The sequence below is a fragment of the Callorhinus ursinus genome, unplaced genomic scaffold, assembly GCF_003265705.2.
Source record: "Callorhinus ursinus isolate GAN/ISIS: 27379988/994484 unplaced genomic scaffold, GSC_fseal_2.0 scaffold4, whole genome shotgun sequence".
Classification (NCBI taxonomy): domain Eukaryota; kingdom Metazoa; phylum Chordata; class Mammalia; order Carnivora; family Otariidae; genus Callorhinus; species Callorhinus ursinus.
In genome coordinates, this window is record NW_027397066.1 from 63,156,323 (window position 1) to 63,176,824 (window position 20,502).

A 20,502-nucleotide genomic window follows, 5' to 3' on the forward strand; every position below is an offset into this window, starting at 1 on the left:
TTGTTTCAGAGGTACAGATCTGTGATTCAACAGTCTTGCACAATTCCCAGCGCTCACCATAACACATACCCTCCCCAATGTCTAACACCCAGCCGCCCCATCCCTCCCACCCCCCACCACTCCAGCAACACTCAGTTTGTTTCCTGAGATTAAGAATTCCTCATATCAGTGAGGTCATATGATACATGTTTTTCTCTGATTGACTTATTTCACTCGGCATAACATCCTCCAGTTCTATCCACGTCATTGCAAATGGCAAGATCTCATTCCTTTTGATGGCTGCATAATATTCCATTGTGTATATATACCACCTCTTCTTTATCCATTCATCTGTCGATGGACATCTTGGCTCTTTCCACAGTTTGGCTATTGTGGACATTGCTGCTATAAACATTGGGGTGCACGTACCCCTTCGGATCCTTACATTTGTATCTTTGTGGTAAATACCCAGTGCTGCAATTGCTGGGTTGTATGGTAGCTCTATTTTCAACTGTTTGAGGAACCTCCATACTGTTTTCCAGAGTGGTTGCACCAGCTTGCATTCCCACCAACAGTGTAGGAGGGTTCCCCTTTCTCCACATCCCCGCCAACATCTGTCGTTCCCTGACTTGTTAATTTTAGCCATTCTGACTGGTGTGAGGTGGTATCTCATTGAGGTTTTGATTTGGATTTCCCTGATTCTGAGCGATATTGAGCACTATTTCATGTGTCTGTTGGCCATTTGGATGTCTTCTTTGGAAAAAGGTCTGTTCATGTCTTCTGCCCATTTCTTGATTGGATTATTTGTTCTTTGGGTGTTGAGCTTGATATATTCTTTATAGATTTTGGATGCTAGCCTTTTATCTGATATATCATTTGCAAATATTTTCTCCCATTCTGTCGGTTGTCTTTTGGTTTTGTGGACTGTTTCTTTTGCTGTGCAAAAGCTTTTTATCTTGGGCGCCTGGGTGGCTCACTTGGTTAAGTGGCTGCCTTCGGCTCAGGTCATGGTCCCGGAGTCCTGGGATCGAGTCCCGCATTGAGCTCCCTGCTCAGCAGGGAGTCTGCTTCTCCCTCTGACCCAACCCCCTCTCGTGGTCTCTCTCTCTCTCTCATTCTCTCTCTCAAATAAATAAATAAAATCTTAAAACAAAAAAAGCTTTTACCTTGATGAAATCCCAATCGTTCATTTTTGCCCTTGCTTCCCTTGCTTTTGGCGATGTTTCTAGGAAGAAGTTGCTGCGGCTGAGGTCGAAGAGGTTGCTACCTGTGTTCTCCTTTAGGATTTTGATGGACTCCTGTCTCACGCTTAGGTCTTTCAACCATTTGGAGTCTATTTTTGTGTGTGGTGTAAGGAAATGGTCCAGTTTCATTCTTCTGCATGTGGCTGTCCAATTTTCCCAACACCATTTGTTGAAGAGACTGTCTTTTTTCCATTGCACATTCTTTCCTGCTTTGTCAAAGATTAGTTGACCATAGAGTTGAGGGTCCATTTCTGGGCTCTCTATTCTGTTCCATTGATCTATGTGTCTGTTTTTGTGCCAGTACCATACCGTCTTGATGATGACAGCTTTGTAATAGAGCTGGAAGTCCAGAATTGTGATGCCACCGGCTTTGCTTTTCTTTTTCAATATTCCTCTGGCAATTCGGGGTCTCTTCTGGTTCCATACAAATTTTAGGATTATTTGTTCCATTTCTTTGAAAAAAGTGGATGGTATTTTGATGGGGATTGCATTGAATGTGTAGATTGCTCTAGGTAGCATTGACATCTTCACAATGTTTGTTCTTCCAATCCATGAGCATGGAACGTTTTTCCATTTCTTTGTGTCTTCTTCAATTTCTTCTATGAGTATTTTATAGTTTTCTGAGTCCAGATCCTTTGCCTCTTTGGTTAGATTTATTCCTAGGTATCTTATGCTTTTGGGTGCAATTGTAAATGGGAGTGAGTCCTTGATTTGTCTCTCCTCTGTCTTGTTGTTGGTGTATAGGAATGCCACTGATTTCTGTGCATTGATTTTATATCCTGCTACTTGACTGAATTCCTGTATGAGTTCTAGCAGTTTTGGGGTGGAGTCTTTTGGGTCTTCCACATACAGTATCATATCATCTGCAAAGAGTGAGAGTTTGACTTCCTCTTTGCCGATTTGGATGCCTTTGATTTCTTTTTGTTGTCTGATTGCTGTGGCTAGGACTTCTAATACTATGTTGAATAGCAGTGGTGATAGTGGACATCCCTGCCACGTTCCTGACCTTAGGAGGAAAGCTCTCAGCTTTTCCCCATTGAGAATGATATTTGCTGTAGGTTTTTCATAGATGGCTTTTATGATATTGAGGTAGGTACCCTCTATCCCTTTACTCTGAAGAGTTTTGATCTTTGTACTTTGTCAAATGCTTTTTCTGCATCTATTGAGAGGATCATATGATTCTTGTTTTTTCTTTTGTTAATGTGTTGTATCACGTTGATGGATTTGTGGATGTTAAACCAACCTTGCAGCCCAGGGATAAATCCCACTTGGTCGTGGTGAATAATCCTTTTAATGTACTGTTGGATCCTATTGGCTAGTACTTTGGTGAGAATTTTTGCATCCATGTTCATCAAGGATATTGGTCTGTAATTCTCCTTTTTGCTGGGGTCTTTGTCTGGTTTTGGGATCAAGGTAATGGCGGCCTCATAAAATGAATTTGGAAGTTTTCCTTCCATTTCTATTTTTTGGAACAGTTTCAAGAGAATAGGTATTAATTCTTCTTTAAATGTTTGGTAGAATTCCCCTGGGAAGCCATCTGGCCCTGGGCTTTTGTTTCTTGGGAGATTTTTGATGACTGCTTCAATTTCCTTAGTGGTTATAGGTCTGTTCAGGTTCTCTATTTCTTCCTGGTTCAATTTTGGTAGTTGATACATGTCTAGGAATGCACCCATTTCTTCCAGGTTATCTAATTTGCTGGCATAGAGTTGCTCATAATATGTTCTTATAATTGTTTGTATTTCTTTGGTGTTGGTTGTGATCTCTCCTCTTTCATTCATGATTTTGTTGATTTGGGTCCTTTCTCTTTTCTTTTTGATAAGTCTGGCCAGGGGTTTATCAATCTTGTTAATTCTTTCAAAGAACCAGCTCCTAGTTTCGTTGATCTGTTCTACTGTTCTTTTGGTTTCTAGTTCATTGATTTCTGCTCTGATCTTTATTATTTCTCTTCTCTGGCTGGGTTTAGGCTTTATTTGATGGTTTTTCTCTAGCTCCTTTAGGTGTAGGGTTAGGTTGAGTATTTGAGACCTTTCTTGTTTCTTGAGAAAGGCTTGTATTGCTATATACTTTCCTCTCAGGACTGCCTTTGCTGTATCCCATAGATTTTGAACAGTTGTATTTTCATTTTCATTGGTTTCCATGAATTTTTTTAATTCTTCTTTAATTTCCTGGTTGACCCATTCATTCTTTAGTAGGATGCTCTTTAGCCTCCATGTATTTGAGTTCTTTCCGACTTTCCTCTTGTGATTGAGTTCTAGTTTCAAAGCACTGTGGTCTGAAAATATGCAAGGAATAATCCCAATCTTTTGGTACCAGTTGAGACCTGGTTTGTGACCTAGGATGTGATCAATTCTGGAGAATGTTCCATGGGCACTAGAGAAGAATGTGTATTCCGTTGCTTTGGGATGGAATGTTCTGAATATGTCCGTGAAGTCCATTTGGTCCAGTGTGTCATTTAAAGTCTTTATTTCCTTGTTGATCTCTTGCTTAGATGATCTGTCCATTTTAGTCAGGGGGGTGTTAAAGTCCCCCACTATTATTGTATTGTTGTCAATGTGTTTCTTTGCTTTTGTTATTAATTGCCTTATATAATTGGCTGCTCCCATGTTAGGGGCATAGATATTTACAATTGTTAGATCTTCTTGTTGGATAGACCCTTTAAGTAGGATATAGTGTCCTTCTTCATCTCTTATTACAGTCTTTGTTTTAAAATCTAATTTGTCTGATATAAGGATTGCCAACCCAGCTTTCTTTTGGTGTCCATTAGCATGGTAAATGGTTTTCCACCCCCTCACTTTCAATCTGGGGGTGTTTGGGTCTAAAATGAGTCTCTTGCAGACAGCATATTGATGGGTTTTGTTTTTTAATCCAATCTGATAGCCTGTGTCTTTTGATTGGGGCATTTAGCCCATTTACATTCAGGGTAACTACTGAAAGATATGAATTTAGTGCCATTGTATTGCCTGTAAAGTGACTGTTACTGTTTATTGTCTGTGTTCCTTTCTGGTCTATGCTGCTTTTAGGCTCTCTCTTTGCTTAGAGGACCCCTTTCAATATTTCTTGGAGGGCTGGTCTCATGTTTGCAAATTCCTTTAGTTTTTGTTTGTCCTGGAAGATTTTTATCTCTCCTTCTATTTTCAATGACCGCCTAGCTGGATATAGTATTCTTGGCTGCATATTTTTCTCGTTTAGTGCTCTGAAGATATCATGCCAGTCCTTTCTGGCCTGCCGGGTCTCTGTGGATAGGTCTGTTGCCAATCTAATGTTTCTACCTTTGTAGGTTACATATCTCTTCTCCCAAGCTGCTTTCAGGATTTTCTCTTTGTCTCTGAGACTCATAAGTTTTACTATTAGATGTCGGGGTGTTGACCTATTTTTATTGATTTTGAGAGGGGTTCTCTGTGCCTCCTGGATTTTGATGGCTCTTTCCTTCCCCACATTAGGAAAGTTCTCTGCTATAATTTGCTCCAATACACCTTCTGCCCCTCTCTCTCTTTCTTCTTCTTCTGGGATTCCAATTATTGTAATGTTGTTTCGTCTTATCGTATTGCTTATCTCTCGAATTCTGCCCTCGTGATCCAGTAGTTGTTTATCTCTCTTTTTCTCAGCCTCTTTATTTTCCATCATTTGGTCTTCTATATCGCTGATTCTCTCTTCTGCCTCATTTATCCTAGCAGTTAGTGCCCCCATTTTTGATTGCACCTCATCAATAGTCTTTTTGATTTCGACTTGGTTAGATTTTAGTTCTTTTATTTCTCCAGAAAGGGTTTCTCTAATAACTTCCACGCTTTTTTCAAGCCCAGCTAGTATCTTTAAAGTCATGATTCTGAACTCTAGGTCCGACATTGTACTAATGTCCGTATTGAGTAGGTCCCTGGTGGATGGTACTACCTCTTGTTCTTTTTGCTGAGGTGATTTTTTTTGTCTTGTCATTTTGTCCAGTGGAGAATAGATGAATGAGAGAACAAAATGCTAACAGGTTAACAACGTCCCCAGCAAATATACTGTATACAAATCAGAAAAGACCTGAAACCAGGGGAAAAGAAAGGGAAAGAAAGATAAAAGAAAGAGAAAAGAAAAAAAAAGAAAAAGGAAAAAGAAAAAGATAAAAAACAAAAACAGAACAAAACAAAAAAAACAATATGATCAAATATGATCAGGCTAGTGCATAGATCAGTGTCACACACTCGATTTTGGGCGTATTTTGGTCTGTTAGAAGAAAGTGCCTCCTAAAATTTTAAAGGAAGAAAGACTTATATATGTACAAAATAAGGGTTGATACAATGAAGGGATGGAAGATGAGTGTAAAGATGAAAATTATAAAAGATTTTATAAAAGGAATTGATAAGAAGAAGTTGTTTGAAAGAAGAAAAAAGTTTTTTTAAAAAAAAGGGAGAGAATGTGATCAGGCAAGAGACTAGAACAAAGCCATACACTAGTGATTTAGGGTATATTTTATCTCAAAATTTTAAAGAGAGAACAACTTATATATATATATATATATATGCCCAAAATAAGGGTAACTACTATGAAGGGATAAAATATGACTCTAAAAATGAAAAATAAAAAATGTTTTTTTTTAAAAAGGGATTGATAAGATGTTGGTTGAAAAAGGGAAAAAGAAAAATTCAAAAAAAAAAGTTAAAAAATTAACTTTGAAAAACTAATGTATCATGGTTTAAAAAGCCATGAATTCTATGTGCAGTATTCCCTTAGCGCTGGAGTTCTTCCATTCTCCTTGATCGGTGAACTTGGTCTTGGCTTGCTGGCTGTTCGCGCTGATCTTCTGGGGGGAGGGGCCTGTTGCCGTGGTTCCCAAATGTCTTTGCCGGAGGTGGAATTGCCCCGCCCTTGTTGGTCCTGGCTAAGCAATCTGTTCAGGTTTGCTCTCAGGAGCTTTTGTTCCCTGCAAGCATTCGGTACAGCTTTGGAGGACCAGAGTGAAAATGGTGGCCTCCCAATCTCCGCCCAGAGGAGCTGAGAACTCGTGGCCCCGCTCCTCAGTGTGCCCCCAGAGAAAAGCAGTCACTCCCGTCTCCCCGGTCTCCGGCCGCACTCTGTGCTCACCCGGCCTGTGACCGAGTGTTTCTGTCTCTGGCACCTGACCCCATGTGGAGTCTACAAACCTAGCAGATCCCTGCGGTGCGCTCCTGCACCACTCCTCCCCGGGGGAGGAAGGGGAGTCTCCCCGGATCTGCCGCTTGTTGGGTCCCTGCTGGAGGAGCAGTGGCCCGACTGGGCCGTGGATCACAGTTTATGGCATCCCCAGGCTGAGAGCTAGCTCCTCAGCTCCGTCTCTGCAGCCGGCTTCCCCGCTCTGATACCTGGGAGCTCTGCCGCACTCAGGCACCCCCAGTCTTTCTGTGACCCCAAGGATCCTGAGACCACACTGTCCTGCAAGGGTTCCACCCCCTGCTTAGCCACTGGAGCGACGTCCCTCCGCGGAGCCGACTTCTAAAAGTTCCGATTTTGTGCTCCGCGGTTCTATCACTTGCCAGAAGCGGCCGACGGAGGCCCCCTCCCCCGCCGTCTATCCTCCCGAATTTCGCCTCAGATTCACTTCTCCACATGTCCTACCTTCCAGAAAGTGGTCGCTTCTCTGTTCAGAGAGTTGTTGCTACTCTCTTCTTCGGTCTCCTGTTGAGTTCGTAGGTGTTCAGAATGGTTTGATCCCTATTCAGCTGAATTCCTGAGACCAGACGAAATCCAGGTCTCCTACTCCTCCGCCATCTTGCTCCGCCCTCCTCCAATAAAGTACCGAATTTTTAAAATGATGTATTCTAAGCTCGTATTCAGATTAAAACCATCACAGTCACATACATTCTCACTCATTCTCATTGACATTTGAGTTAATTTTCCTGACTGAGAAAGAGAAAGGTGGAGTTATAGCCGGATACACACATAAGCACACAAGAAGTCTCGCTGACCACTGGTCGACTTATGGGAGTGTGTGACACATGTGAATATCATTAGTCACAATCATCATGGTGGAGAAAAAGTTGCAAATTCCTGTTCTATGGTCACAGTCTTTCACTGTGAATTACAATCACTTTTAGAAAATTTACATTTAAACATGCTACTGTATGACTGCCCACCATTAGAAATAAGGCAAGAGTTTCCCTGATGACACTACTTAATAATGCAACTAACCACCTACATTCCTTAGTCCCTCTTTCTGCCTTTATTTTTCTTGACAGCACTTATCCCCAAATTCATACATGTTATATATTTTAATTATCTGTTTATATCTTCCTTCTAGAATATAAACACTCTATGAGTTTAGGGATATTTATCTTGTTGCCTACTGTTTCCCCAACCTCTAGAATGGTGCCTGGCACATAATAGGCAGTCAGTAAATATTCATTAAATGAATAAATAAATAGGATGGAAATTTTGTTCTACTGAGCAACTCTTATGAGGAAACTGTAATACCTTTTTTCTGTTTTAGACTGTCAGTTGCTTTTATTAAAATAAAATTTGGATGATGAATGAAATAAAATCACTCAACAATCTAAAACACAATAATTAGTCCAAGAATAAAAACAGTAGTGATGGAAGACAAATCATCTAATAAAGTGGTTCTTTTCTCTTTTTGACAAATTAGAGAAGAATACAACATTTTTCAAAGGCTTGAATACGCTATATATTCCAAGAGCTTCTGAGGAAAGGAATACTTCTCAAATAAACATTGTCTAGAGGAAAATTAATCATTAATTATCAGATTAGGCTAAACAATAGAGTAGTAATTCTTCTAAATAAGAGTAATAAAACATTCTTCTGGACTATAGTATTAAGAGGGATAAAACTAAGATGAATCCATTTTTAATTGCTAGCTAGAAGTGAAAAGATTATAGAGTTTCTTTTTATTTTACTAAATGAAATCCTAAGCTTGAATAATATTAATGCTGAACATGAATTGGCTCATGCAATGTATTTGTTTCTTCATTTTTAATTAAACTTTTAATTTTGAGATAATTGTCAATTCATATGCAGCTGTAAGAACAATATAGAGAGATCTCATGTATCCTTTACCCAACATCTTGTAAAACTGCCAGGATATTGACACTGATGCAGTCTATACACACACACACACATACACACATACACACACACACACATTTCCATTACAAAAAACCTTCATGTTGTTCTTTTATAGCCATACCTATTTCCCTTTATCCCCACTCCTCCAACTCCTAGAAACCACTATGTTCTACATTTCTATGATTTTGTCATTTCCAGAATGTTATATATATATGGAATGGTTTGTTCTAGGGTTATAGTATGTAACCTTCTGGGATTGGCTTTTTTTCACTCACCATAAGTCTCTGGATGTTCATATAAGTTGTTGAGTATAAAAATAGCACCTTCCTTTTCATTAAGTAGTATTCTGTGTTACCACCACAATTAGTTTAAACATTTACACGTAAAGAACATCAGGTTGTTTTCAGTTTGGAGCTATTATGAATACATATTCATGCATAGGTTTTTATATGAACATAGATCTTCAGTTCTCTGGGATAAATGCTCAGGAGTGCAATTGCTAGGTTGTATAGTAGTTGCGTGCTTACTTTTTAAAGAAAACTGCCAAACTGCTTTCCAGAGTGGCTATACCATTTTATACTCCCACCAGCAATGTATGAGTAATCGATTTTGTATTCTTGCCAGCATTTGGTGGTGTTACTATTTTTTAATTTTAGCCATTCTGATAGGTATGCATTGATATTTCATAGTAGTTTAACTGTGCCTTTCCCTGATGGCTGATGATATTGTGTATCTTTTCACATGCATTTTTATATCCTTTTGGTGAAATGTTTGTTTATATCTTTTGCCATTTTCCAATTGGACTGTTTATATTTTCACTATTGAATTTGGAAAGTTCTTTATATATTCTAGATACAGTTCTCTGTTGCATGTGTGGTTTATAAATATTTTTTTCCAGTCTGGAGCTTCTTATCTTCTCACACTCTTAACAGGGTTTTTCACAAGCAAAAATCCAACTCATCAATTTTTCTTTGATTGATCATATTTTTGTTGTGAAATCTATGAACTCTTTGCTTACCCCTAATATTTTATCCTCCTTTTTTCTAAAAGTTTTGTAGTTTTAACTTTTACATTTGGGGCACCTGAGTGGCTCAGTCAGTAAAGCGTCTGTCTTTGGTTCAGGTTATGATCCCAGAGTCCCAGTATCGAGTCCCACATCAGGTGCCCTGCTCAGTGGTCTGCTTCTCCCTCTGACCCTCCCCACATCTCATGCTCTCTCTTTCATTCTCTCTTTCACATAAATAAATAAAAGCTTAAAAAAAATTATGCTTGAACCCAAAATCCATTTTGAGTTAATTTTTATACATGGTGTGAGACTTACCTTCTTGTATGTCCCTTTATCCTCCTTTGTTTACAATATAAGTATCTTAAGTATTTCCTATGTAGAACTCCCTAGTGTTATCATTTTTGGCTTTAATCATCAATGTTAATTTAGAAAACTCAAGAGGAGAAGGGAAACCTATTGTATTTACCTATATTTTTGCTTATCATGTTCTTCTGATGTTCTAAGTTTTCTTCTTTTATTATTCCCTTTCTGTTTTGAGAACTTCCTTTAGCTCTTCTCTCAGAATGGTGACAGACTCTTTTAGCTTTCCTTTATCTGAGAATTTCTTGATTTCCCCTTAATTCCTGAAGGATATTTTTGCTGGGTATAGGATTCTAGATCGACAAGTCTTTTCTTTCAGCTCTTAAAAGACTTCCCTCCTTTCTCTATGGTTTCTGATGAGAAATTTGCTGTCATTTGAATTATTTTTTCCCCTAGAGGTAAAGTATCATTTTTCCCTGGCTGCCTTCAAATTTTGTTTCTAGTTTTCAGAAGTTTAGTTTTAATGTGCTGTGGTGTGGATTTGTTTGGGCTTATTTTGTTTGGGTTTGCTCAACTCCTTGAATCTGTAGGTTTTGCCTCTTCCAAGTTTTCACTAGTTATTTCTCTAGGTTCTTTTCCAGTCCCACTTTCTCCCTCCTCTCCTGATGACACAAATGTTTGATCTTTTGTTTTGATCCCACTGGTCCCGGAGATTTTGTTGACTTTTTTTTTAAAATTTTTATTGTTATGTTAATCACCATACATTACATCATTAGTTCTTGATGCAGTGTTCCATGATTCATTGTTTGTGCATAACACCCAGTGCTCCACGCAGAACGTGCCCTCCTTAATACCCATCACCAGGCTAACCCATCCCCCCACCCCCCTCCCCTCTAGAACCCTCAGTTTGTTTTTCAGAGTCCATCGTCTCTCATGGTTCGTCTCCCCCTCCGACTTACTCCCCTTCATTCTTCCCCTCCTGCTATCTTCTTCTTTTTCCTTTTTCTTAACATATCTTGCATTATTTGTTTCAGAAGTTCAGATCTGTGATTCAACAGTCTTGCACAATTCACAGTGCTCACCATAGCACATACCCTATCCAATGTCTATCACCCAGCCACCCCATCCCTCCCCCCCCCCTGTTGACTTTTTTTAATAAGTTTTTCTATGTTATTCAGGTTCTAATTTCCAATTTATGGATTCTTTCCTCTGTCCTTTCCATTCTGCTGTTGAGTTTATCCACTGAGCTTTTTATTCTAGTTATTACATTTTTTTCAATTTTCTAAAATTGTAAAATTACCAATTGGTTCTTTCTTATATCTTCTATTTAATTTTCAAGGTCTTCTAATCTTTTGTTTGTTTCATGTGTGTTTATAATTGTTCAATGAAGCTTTTTATCATGGCTGCCTTAAATTCTTTTTTAGATAATTCTAACATCTCTGTCACCTTAATGTTGACATCTATTGGTTGACTTTTTTTTCATTAGAGTTTGGGATTCACTCATTTCATGGAGATTCATTCATTGCTGAACCTCTGAAAAACCAATATGGTTTAAGCTCTTCTTCATTGTTGGTGATTTTTAAAAGGAAAATGATTTTTAAAATGAAATCTAAATATTTTTGTATTATAAGATTCTGGATCTTATTTAAACCCTTTGTTTTAATTGGCTTTCTCTGAAATCACTCAGGCAGGAGAACGGTGGACACCATGTCCATACAGGTAGGGGGAAGTAGCAGTCAATATTCCCTATTAGCCTCTGTTGTCATCTGATGGGGGCAGGCTCCTCATTAATGCTGGCAGGAGTAGGATTTTATCATCCCATATGATCTCCACTGGCATCTCACTGACAGCCTTATTCCAGCTGAGCACTTATAAAAGTCGAGACTCTCCGCTAAACTTCCTCTGACACAACCTCAGTGGTGAGAGGAAGGAGAGTCTTATTATGGGTGGGTGGGAATGGAAATCCAAACTCCCCATGTCATCTCCAGTGACACTATAGGGAGGGCTCATTATAGGCCAGTGGGGATGAAAGTCCTGGCTCCCTAGTTGGCCTTTTCTGACACCACCTTGGGGATTGGCACCTCCTTATAGCCTGGTAAGGATGGAAATCTTGGTCCCCAGTCAGCCTTTGCTAGTCTGGGTTGGGGAGAGATTACAGTATTTTCTGTTATGTTTGGTACCACAGAAAAGTAGAGAAGTTTGGAAGCAGAGAAATTAGTGTCTGAAAAATTTTTTTCTTACTAGGGTGACACTTTCTTTTGGCTTAAGAGAGTAGGCTTTTGCTGAGGCTTTTTTGTCTGTGCCCATTGGCATCATGGGTTGTTTGCTTCTTCAGCTCCAAATCTAGAATAGATGAGGCAAAAAGAAAACTCAGGGAATTCACCACCATTTTGTCCCTCAGGTCCCTAAGTCCCTAGCTGATCAGCTTTCTTTCCATCTTTCTGTCTTTTCATGTTTATTCTGTATTTCAAATCCAGGGAGAAATAGGGAAATAGTAGAAAAAAAAAAACTCTATCTTTCTGGAAATGGAAACCCATCCAATATATTTTGTTCCATAAATATGTCAAATAAATAAGTAGATAGTCATTACTGAATCTTCTGAAACAATGATATCTAGATCTCTGTTGTCCAGTGCAGTAGCCACTAGCCATATGGGAATATTTCAATTTAATTAGTTAAAATTAGACAAAACAAAAATCCAGTTCTTCAGTTGCATTAGCAACATTTGGAGTGCTTAGTAATAGCCACATGTGCTTAGTGGCTCTCATATAGGACTGTGCAGATTCAGAACATTGTGAACATCTCAGAAAGTCTATTGGACAAGGGTGAACCAGACACTGAACAAAATGGTTCATGATACTACTAAATGTTGATATTAAAAAAAAAAACAGGCAGGAAGAAAAATATGAGCAGATGGGTAAATAAATGATCCTATGAATTATAGGGTTAGAAAAGATGTGGATTTATTCACAAGGCAAATTTACAAAATGGACACCAACCTACTACCATAGTATGGATTGAATTTTAAGTGATTCTGGCTGCATGGGTCCATTCCTAAGACAATTCCTTTTTCTATGAGTTGATGCAATTTGGAAGAGTAAAAGCTAATTGATACAGCAGTTGAGATTAGCATGTATTTACCCTGACATTGCATGTTATATTACATTCAGATATCATCTGACTTTGGCAAATGTTGGACACATTCAACATCATTTTATTTGATAGAGGGGGTATGTGTAGTTTATAGAATTCAGTTTTTTAAAACAATAAGCTGAAATGATATAGAGGCAACTTTAGCAAAAGAGTTTAACTTCAGGGCAGCAAAGCACAAGTAAATATAAAATACAGGCACATAAAATTAAAATGGCTAAAAATCATAAAGAGTTCAGAACTAGAGCTTCTTGTTATTTAATTTACTCAACAATTATTTGTAAAATGCATATTATTTTAAAGATTTATTTATTTATTTTACAGAGAGAGAGAGACAGGCAGAGACAAAGAGTGTGCAAACACAGGGAGGGGCAGAGGGAGAGGGATGGGGGAAGCAGACTCCCTGCTGAGCAGGGGAGTCCCACGATGTGGGGCTTGATCCCAGGATCCTGGGATCATGACCTGAGCCAAAACCAAGAGCCACCCTGACGCCCTGTAAAATGCATATTATTACAGTTCAACCATCAATTTCTCAGATATGAAATTAGGCTACAGAGAAATTGGCTTTATTACTTATTGGAAACATACTTAGGCCATTTTATTGCTTCCTATTTATATCATATGGCCATCAGATGTCTGTCATAGTCATACCAGTCATATCAGACCCCTAATTATTTGAAAAAAATACCTTGCACTTTCTGCCTTTATTGTTAACTTACATTTTTTCCTCATTAATACATTGTCCATATATTTATCAGGCACCTTCAATGAGCCCGAAAATTCCAGCACCAAAGTGCATTCAGTGAACAAAACAAAGATCCCTGTCTGAATACCCACATTCTAGGTAAATAAAAATAAACACAATAAATAAATTAGAAGATGACTACTGTGGAAAAAAGAAAAAGTAGAACAGGTTAAAGGGGAATGAGATGGGAGGTATGGGGCAGACTAAATTTCTTTTACAGGATCCATCATCATCATCTGTTGCAATCTCAGCTCATCTCAAATGTTACCTCCTTTACAATGCCCTCCTTGATACCTGAGTTAAAATCCATCTCTCCTACTATGCTCCTTTAGCACTTCCTGTCTCTATTACAGCACTTAGCCTTCTGCCTTGTGTTAGATATGAATACATCTGTCTTTTCATTAGACTCTGCTTTCTTAATGAAGAGAACGTGCCTTATTAATCATTTTATCCCTTGCAGAGTCACACATAATGGTTGGCTTAATAAATGTTAGTTGAACAGTGAAGACTAAATTGAACACAAATTGACAAAGATCCAGATTGTTTATAAAAGGTACTCTTAATATTAGGATTCAAAAATATGTTACACATGTAGATATTGGGTGCTAATTCTCTGTTCATATTTACTTTCTTCCCTTCTGCTAACAACCATTGGGCTAGAGAGATGGTAATGTGTTGTTGGAGAAAGTATTTTCTGCTTTTGCTGAATTTCCAGTAGAAATACCACATATTAACATGCCCAACAAATCAAGCAAAATAGTGTCATCATCAAGAACTTAAATTTGTCTTCAGAGCATTATGCATTGACTATAGAGCCCACTAAATTAAGTGTTCTACATTAGAATTTAGGCATATTAACTAACACTATTGTCTTTATATAATACCATGGTTTCATATGAGAAAATATGATTTATGTGAAACTGTCAATCTTTTTCTTTTTGTTAATAAATAAAAAACACAGAAATCATCTAGCTATATTCTTCTCTATTTCTTTCATAAAACATACTGCTTTATATGACAAGAACCAGTAGAACTTGTTGGTTAAGAAGTAGTATTTCTTAAACATAATAACATAGTATCTTGAAAATGCTATTATAAACACCATTCACTATGTAATAAAGCATAACTATGATGCTGATTTTGATTACACATTCTGTAAGTATCCTATTCAGTAGGTATGAATAAAAGACTCCCCCTAAACAATCATATAACTAAAAGTACAAGTAGTTTTTATATTTTACTTCTTTTTAAAAATCAGGTTTAGAATTTAAAGATTTAGCTATTACATAATTAGAAAATGTTTAAAAATTCTTAGTAATTCAGATAGAATGAATTAGTTATTAGAGTTGCTTTTTGAATGGAGAGGTGACAACATGAAATATTAATGAATGTTCTACTGCAATTGCTAATGACAGATTCTTCTGATGAAGAATTTAAAAGAAACCTCTTTTAAAGAAGGGAATGTTTGTCTTCTTGATATTTTTATTGAACTGAAACACTGATGTTTCTCTCTTTTTTAAAAAAAAATTTTTAAGTAAGCTCTACACCCAACATGGGGCTTGAACTCATGACCCCGAGATCAAGAGTTGTATGCTCCACTGCCTGAGCCAGCCAAGTGTCCAGATGTTTCTTTTAAAGGTACTTATTTTTATCCCAAATGCTCATATAGTACACATTTCAATTAAATTTTATCCTTGATGTGCAGGGAATTACTATAGAGTAATCATTAGAGACACTGAAATTTTTCATTATGATTATTATAGAAAAGTTAATGGGTCATAAGTGAGAAAGTTAACAATGGTGGAAGAGACAATGTGTTGGTCAGAAGAAGAACAAATGTAAAGAATGCATAGGATGATCACGAACATGAGAAAACAGTCTACAGTGACTAGATTCAATGTTTGTTTGGCTTAGAGTTTGAATCTTATCTTATTCCTATTTTCCTATGTGACTGGTACAATGTTGTGTGCATGTGTATGTATATACAGACCTGCAATAAGTGACTAGTTAATTTAATTACTTACGTAGGAGCGGTGAAGTTGCTAAAGTTACTCTTTGCCTTTGAGGATGTGTGTAAATGCTATCAAAACAAGCAATAAATTCAACAAAAATAAAAATTGTTATATGAAGTGATTTGAGACAATTTTAACTGTTTGACTTGATTTTTCAAGGTTTTGATCATCTATTTTTTTTGCTGTATTATTATAAGAAAGTTTAAATTTTAAGTGGGCCAAATCTATAGTTGGTTAACCCTCTTTGGTACACAATATCGGCATTAATATCTCTCACAATTATTTTGATTAAGATGCATTATTAGACACATTTTCAAAGATCAAAAGTGCTTATGTATGTGTGCAAAATTTGAATTTGGTATCTGTCAATACAGAATGAACATTTTAGTGCATAGCTGCCTACACACACTCATATACGCACACACACACTATTTATAATTTTAGAGCTTATATAAATGTGCTTGTCTATAAAAAGGATACAACATGGGGACTCAACAGAGGGTATTTTATTTGCATAAAAATGACAAGAATTTTAATAAAATATTAATAACATATGAATTTACTTCAGCTATACTATCTCCTTCACTCCGGAATTAAAGTTCTTACTCAGGAGTATGAATTCCTCCTGCATTTTGTAGATGCTCTGACTTGCTCCTAGTTTATCAGTAAACATTAGCTGGGTGTTGTCATGGTAAATGGAAAAAATGTTTCTAATCTGTCCATGTAAGTAGGCCCACTGCTGTCAGCAGATAAGAGAACAGGAATAAGGTATAGTGCTGAAGTATAAAAAACTAAAAGGTTAAAAAAAGAAAAGCATACTTGTCCTTTAAGAATGATTTCGTTGAATACTATTTTTAGAGCAATATGAAAATAACATAATTGAAGAAGGTCAACGCAAATCAAATTGGAAATATTATAATTTAAAAAGGGGGTACACAAATATAATTTTCATTTTGTCTTGAAATATGCATGAAGTTGTTTGATCTTCACCCAGATGAAAACAAATAATGAAATCACTTTCATATAATATCCAGTCACACTTCATAAAGAGTTTTTTGGGGAAAGATATGTAAGAGGAACTTCTCTTTTGCCTTTAAACAATACAGTCAAATTTATCTTTGTTTACCTAGTCTCTGGTCAATTGTAACTTTCCCCTCAGAGCATCTGCCTTTAATTCCTTTCTATGAATCCAAAGTGCAATTAAAAAAAGACATATTTCCAAATGCCAATTCAAAGTGGCCTTTATTATTCAGGTACTTTGACCGTCTAATTCAATACGTGTTTAGCACCCATAATGTGGCTAATTGGGCTCTGTATGCAATGGAATTACTTAAAAATAAAAATACATGCACTTTGTATTTTGTTTGACAGTTAAGACTTATACACACTGACCAATGAAAGTGCACAGTGTGCTAGACTTTGCATGCTGACAAAAATGCTACAGCGGTTTAGAGAAATGATGGGTTATTATGAAGTGGGGAAGTTGGGGAAGAACTTCCTAGAGGAGGTAAGTTAAATTGGGACAGCTGCATATATCTAATGCAGATGAGGAGGAGGGAAAGACAGTGTTTGGGGTTAGGGAAACAGCAAGCCCAAAAGGAAAAGGGTGAGATAAATTAGCCAGTAGAAAATAAATAAGCCTCTTAGAGCAGATTTGTGTGTTTTGAGTGGTGGGGGACCAGGCTTCCATTATAGCTTTAGGCTTTGCTTTTAGATTCACTTCTGGTTTTAGAGCTCTCCCCTATCTTTGTCTTGATGCTATTTCTTATGGCATTCTTTTGCTTGTGCTGTCCTGATTTTACCTGTTTAAGTTTTCCACTCCTATCTTACAGTTCCATATGCAGAGCAGTTTTCTATTTCCTCTTTTGTTTGTTTTGTTTTTTAGCTGCCTGCATTTCTCCCCTTAAGATGGTTCACAAAGATCCGGAAAACCGTCTAGGTTTCAGCTGACCAATGCACTTGAGTTCCACCAATGTTTATTAAGCACTTACGAGGGGACAGGCATGTATAGATGAAGAAGGCATGGTTCCTATCCTCCTGAAGCTTTCAGCCAGGTAAAGGCTCTTTTGTGCCTCAACTCTGTTTATATCATCCTCTACTACAACTGCAGGCTAAAGTCAGCCAAAACAGAAAAAAGTAAAATGACTTAAAAATGCTAAGAAGCCTGAAACTCACCCCAAATAAGAATCTAGATTTTATCTGTGAAGCACCTGTGGTAAAAAGGTGACATGGTAGTTTGGATCCTAGCTCTGTCACATGTAATACAACTTTGAATAGGATGATAGAAGAAAGAGGAACTGACATTTCTATGGGCCCAGCATGATGATTGGTATTGATTGTATATTACCTATACTCATAGTGCATATCACCTCCAGCCCCCGCTTCAAAAAACAAAAATAAAACCAATAGCACCACCAAAAACAAAATAAAAAAAATATTCTTCCTATATTAAAGATGACCAAAACTCAGGTGCAGATAAAGCTAAGAAGCTTGGGTTTTCAGATACATCTGAGATTTGAGCCTGGTCTCAAGCCTCCAACCCTACCACTTACTAGATTTTAGGCTAAGTTATTCATTCATTTACTGAATACTCACTACATGTCAAGCACATTGCTTGGCACTGGATTTTAAGAAAACAATGTGACATGGTCCCTTCCCTTAAACCTCTTACAATGCGGTAGAGGGAGACAAGCATGTAAGGAAGCCCTTGTAATTAAGTGATAGGTGTAGTTCTGGAAGTCTACAAAGAGTAGTGTGAGGTACCAAGGGGTTCATTCTCCCCAGGACTGGCAGATGGCAGAGGTCAGGAATTCACAGGGGAGGTGGCCCTGGAGTTCCACAGAGTCACCCATTAAATCAGATAATTGTGAGAAAGAACAAGACATTCTAACTGGAATAAGCATTGGGGCCTGAAACAGGATGGCAAGAAATGAAGGTGGTTCAGGGAGGCTGGAGTGAGAGTTGTGAATAATAACATTCACTTCCCTTGTTAGAGGATACATAGGTAACATTTATACAGTGTTAAGCATAATGCCTGAGACATACTAGGTGCTCAATAAATGTTCCTGTTCCTCTTTGATTACATCCCCTTCCAGCCCTGAAATCCCATGATTCTTACCATACTGTATGAGTTCTTATTATATATTGGTTCATACACTGTTTTACACATTGTACATGTTCAATAAATAGTCTCTACTACAGTTGGCAGAAGACTGGGTAAAACAAGATGTGAATTTTGATAAAGTATTGAAACAAAAGCTGAAGTAGCTTCAACCCTTCTCTGTCCCTCTGTAACTTGAATACAGTTTTGCTGGTGGATATGTGAATGTTGTGGAAGTGTAGAGATTCAGCTTCAGTTCTACATACTGGAACATAATTCAATATTTTACCATGGGAACTGCTCATCTGCTCCCCAAACCAGAAGAGCTGCTTTTCTGCCCCGGGAAGTTTCTAAGAACCTAACATCAGCCACATTGCTGCGTGGAGATTTGAAGGCAACATATCATACAAACACAAGTTTAGAGCTCACCATTTCTACATGTACTGAGTTAATACATGTAATGCACATTAAAATAGCACTGATAAATCACATCACAAGTATCTAATAAGAACTGGTTCTTATTTTACATTCTGCTAACTTTTATATAAATGTACCTGGGAGCAGGGTAAGAACAGGATAGTAGAGCTTGGCCATGGAGGGGAATACAAAAGGTAGCAAGAAGAGGGAGGACAGGAACATATCCAAGAGTGTGACTGTAATCCCACTAGGACAAATACTTGTTTAGGCAGGAAGATATCCCTCCTGTGACATGTGAACCTGAGGTGCTATATATCCAGTGGAAACTCCCCCTCACCTCCACCCCTCTCCCCTACCAATTCAGCTGGGATGGCCATCAAAGTGCCTCTTCTGATGGTGAAGTTGCCTACCTCTTGTAGTCTTTTTAAAAAGCATGGTCAAGCTGTAGGCAAAATTCTATCATAAATGAATTTCATGTCAAATAAGTCATTTTTTCCCTATTTAGAATATTTGTGAACAGTGTTTTAAACTACACTGTCAGATTGATTTTTCTTAGATGTATATAAATTTTGACAAGGTATAGTGATGATGTCGAGTAGTTTTAACAGAAGATAAAATATTGGCGATATTAAAAAACACTTTTTAAGTAATGGGGAGATGTATATATTCTTCTAATGTACTTCAGGACTTTTAATTTTTTTGGAAAGCAAAGATTATGGGCATTTAACTAGGTATAAAGTAATACTGTTAGGGAGGGAGAATAATTATTCCTAACAGTGAAGCATAATGAGGCTAATAATGATAGAAGGTACATCGTCAAAGGAAAACACTGACTTGTGAGGGAAAAAAAATGAATAATCAGGCACTGGAAGAGATGACTTATAAAGCTAATAATGGCACTGGAATAAGTCTTTTGGGATAAGCATATTTTGTTTGATCCATGCCAGTTTTTCTCACTCCACACATCTTTGAGAGCCACCTTATTGTAAAGTAGATGAGGGTCAAAGTAACAAAAAGGGTTATAGTTTTCCACTAGACGACAAAAATACAACAATAATCCTTCCTCCCCCCCATTGTCAAAATCCTTCCTGTTTAAGGATCTCAAAATCTTTAGTTGGCTACAGTGTTCTGTTGACTTTATCAGAATATTGTAACATGAAACCATGCAAACTGAAGCAATCTATTTTTTAAAAAGAAGTCTTCAAAGGGAGACAAACCATAAGAGACTCTTAAGCATAAGAAACAAACTGAGGGTTGCTGGAGGGGAGAGGGATGGAGGGATGGAGTAACTGGGTGATGGGCATTAAGGAGGGCACATGATGTAATGAGCACTGGTGTTATATAAGACTCATGAATCACTGAACTCTACCTCTGAAATTAATAATATACTATATGTTAATTAATTGAATTTAAATTTAAAAATTTTAAAAAGTCTTCATTATGTGGCTAATTTCCAACTATTTTTATAGCAGTACAGCTATAAACATTTGAAATATTGAGATATGTATAAA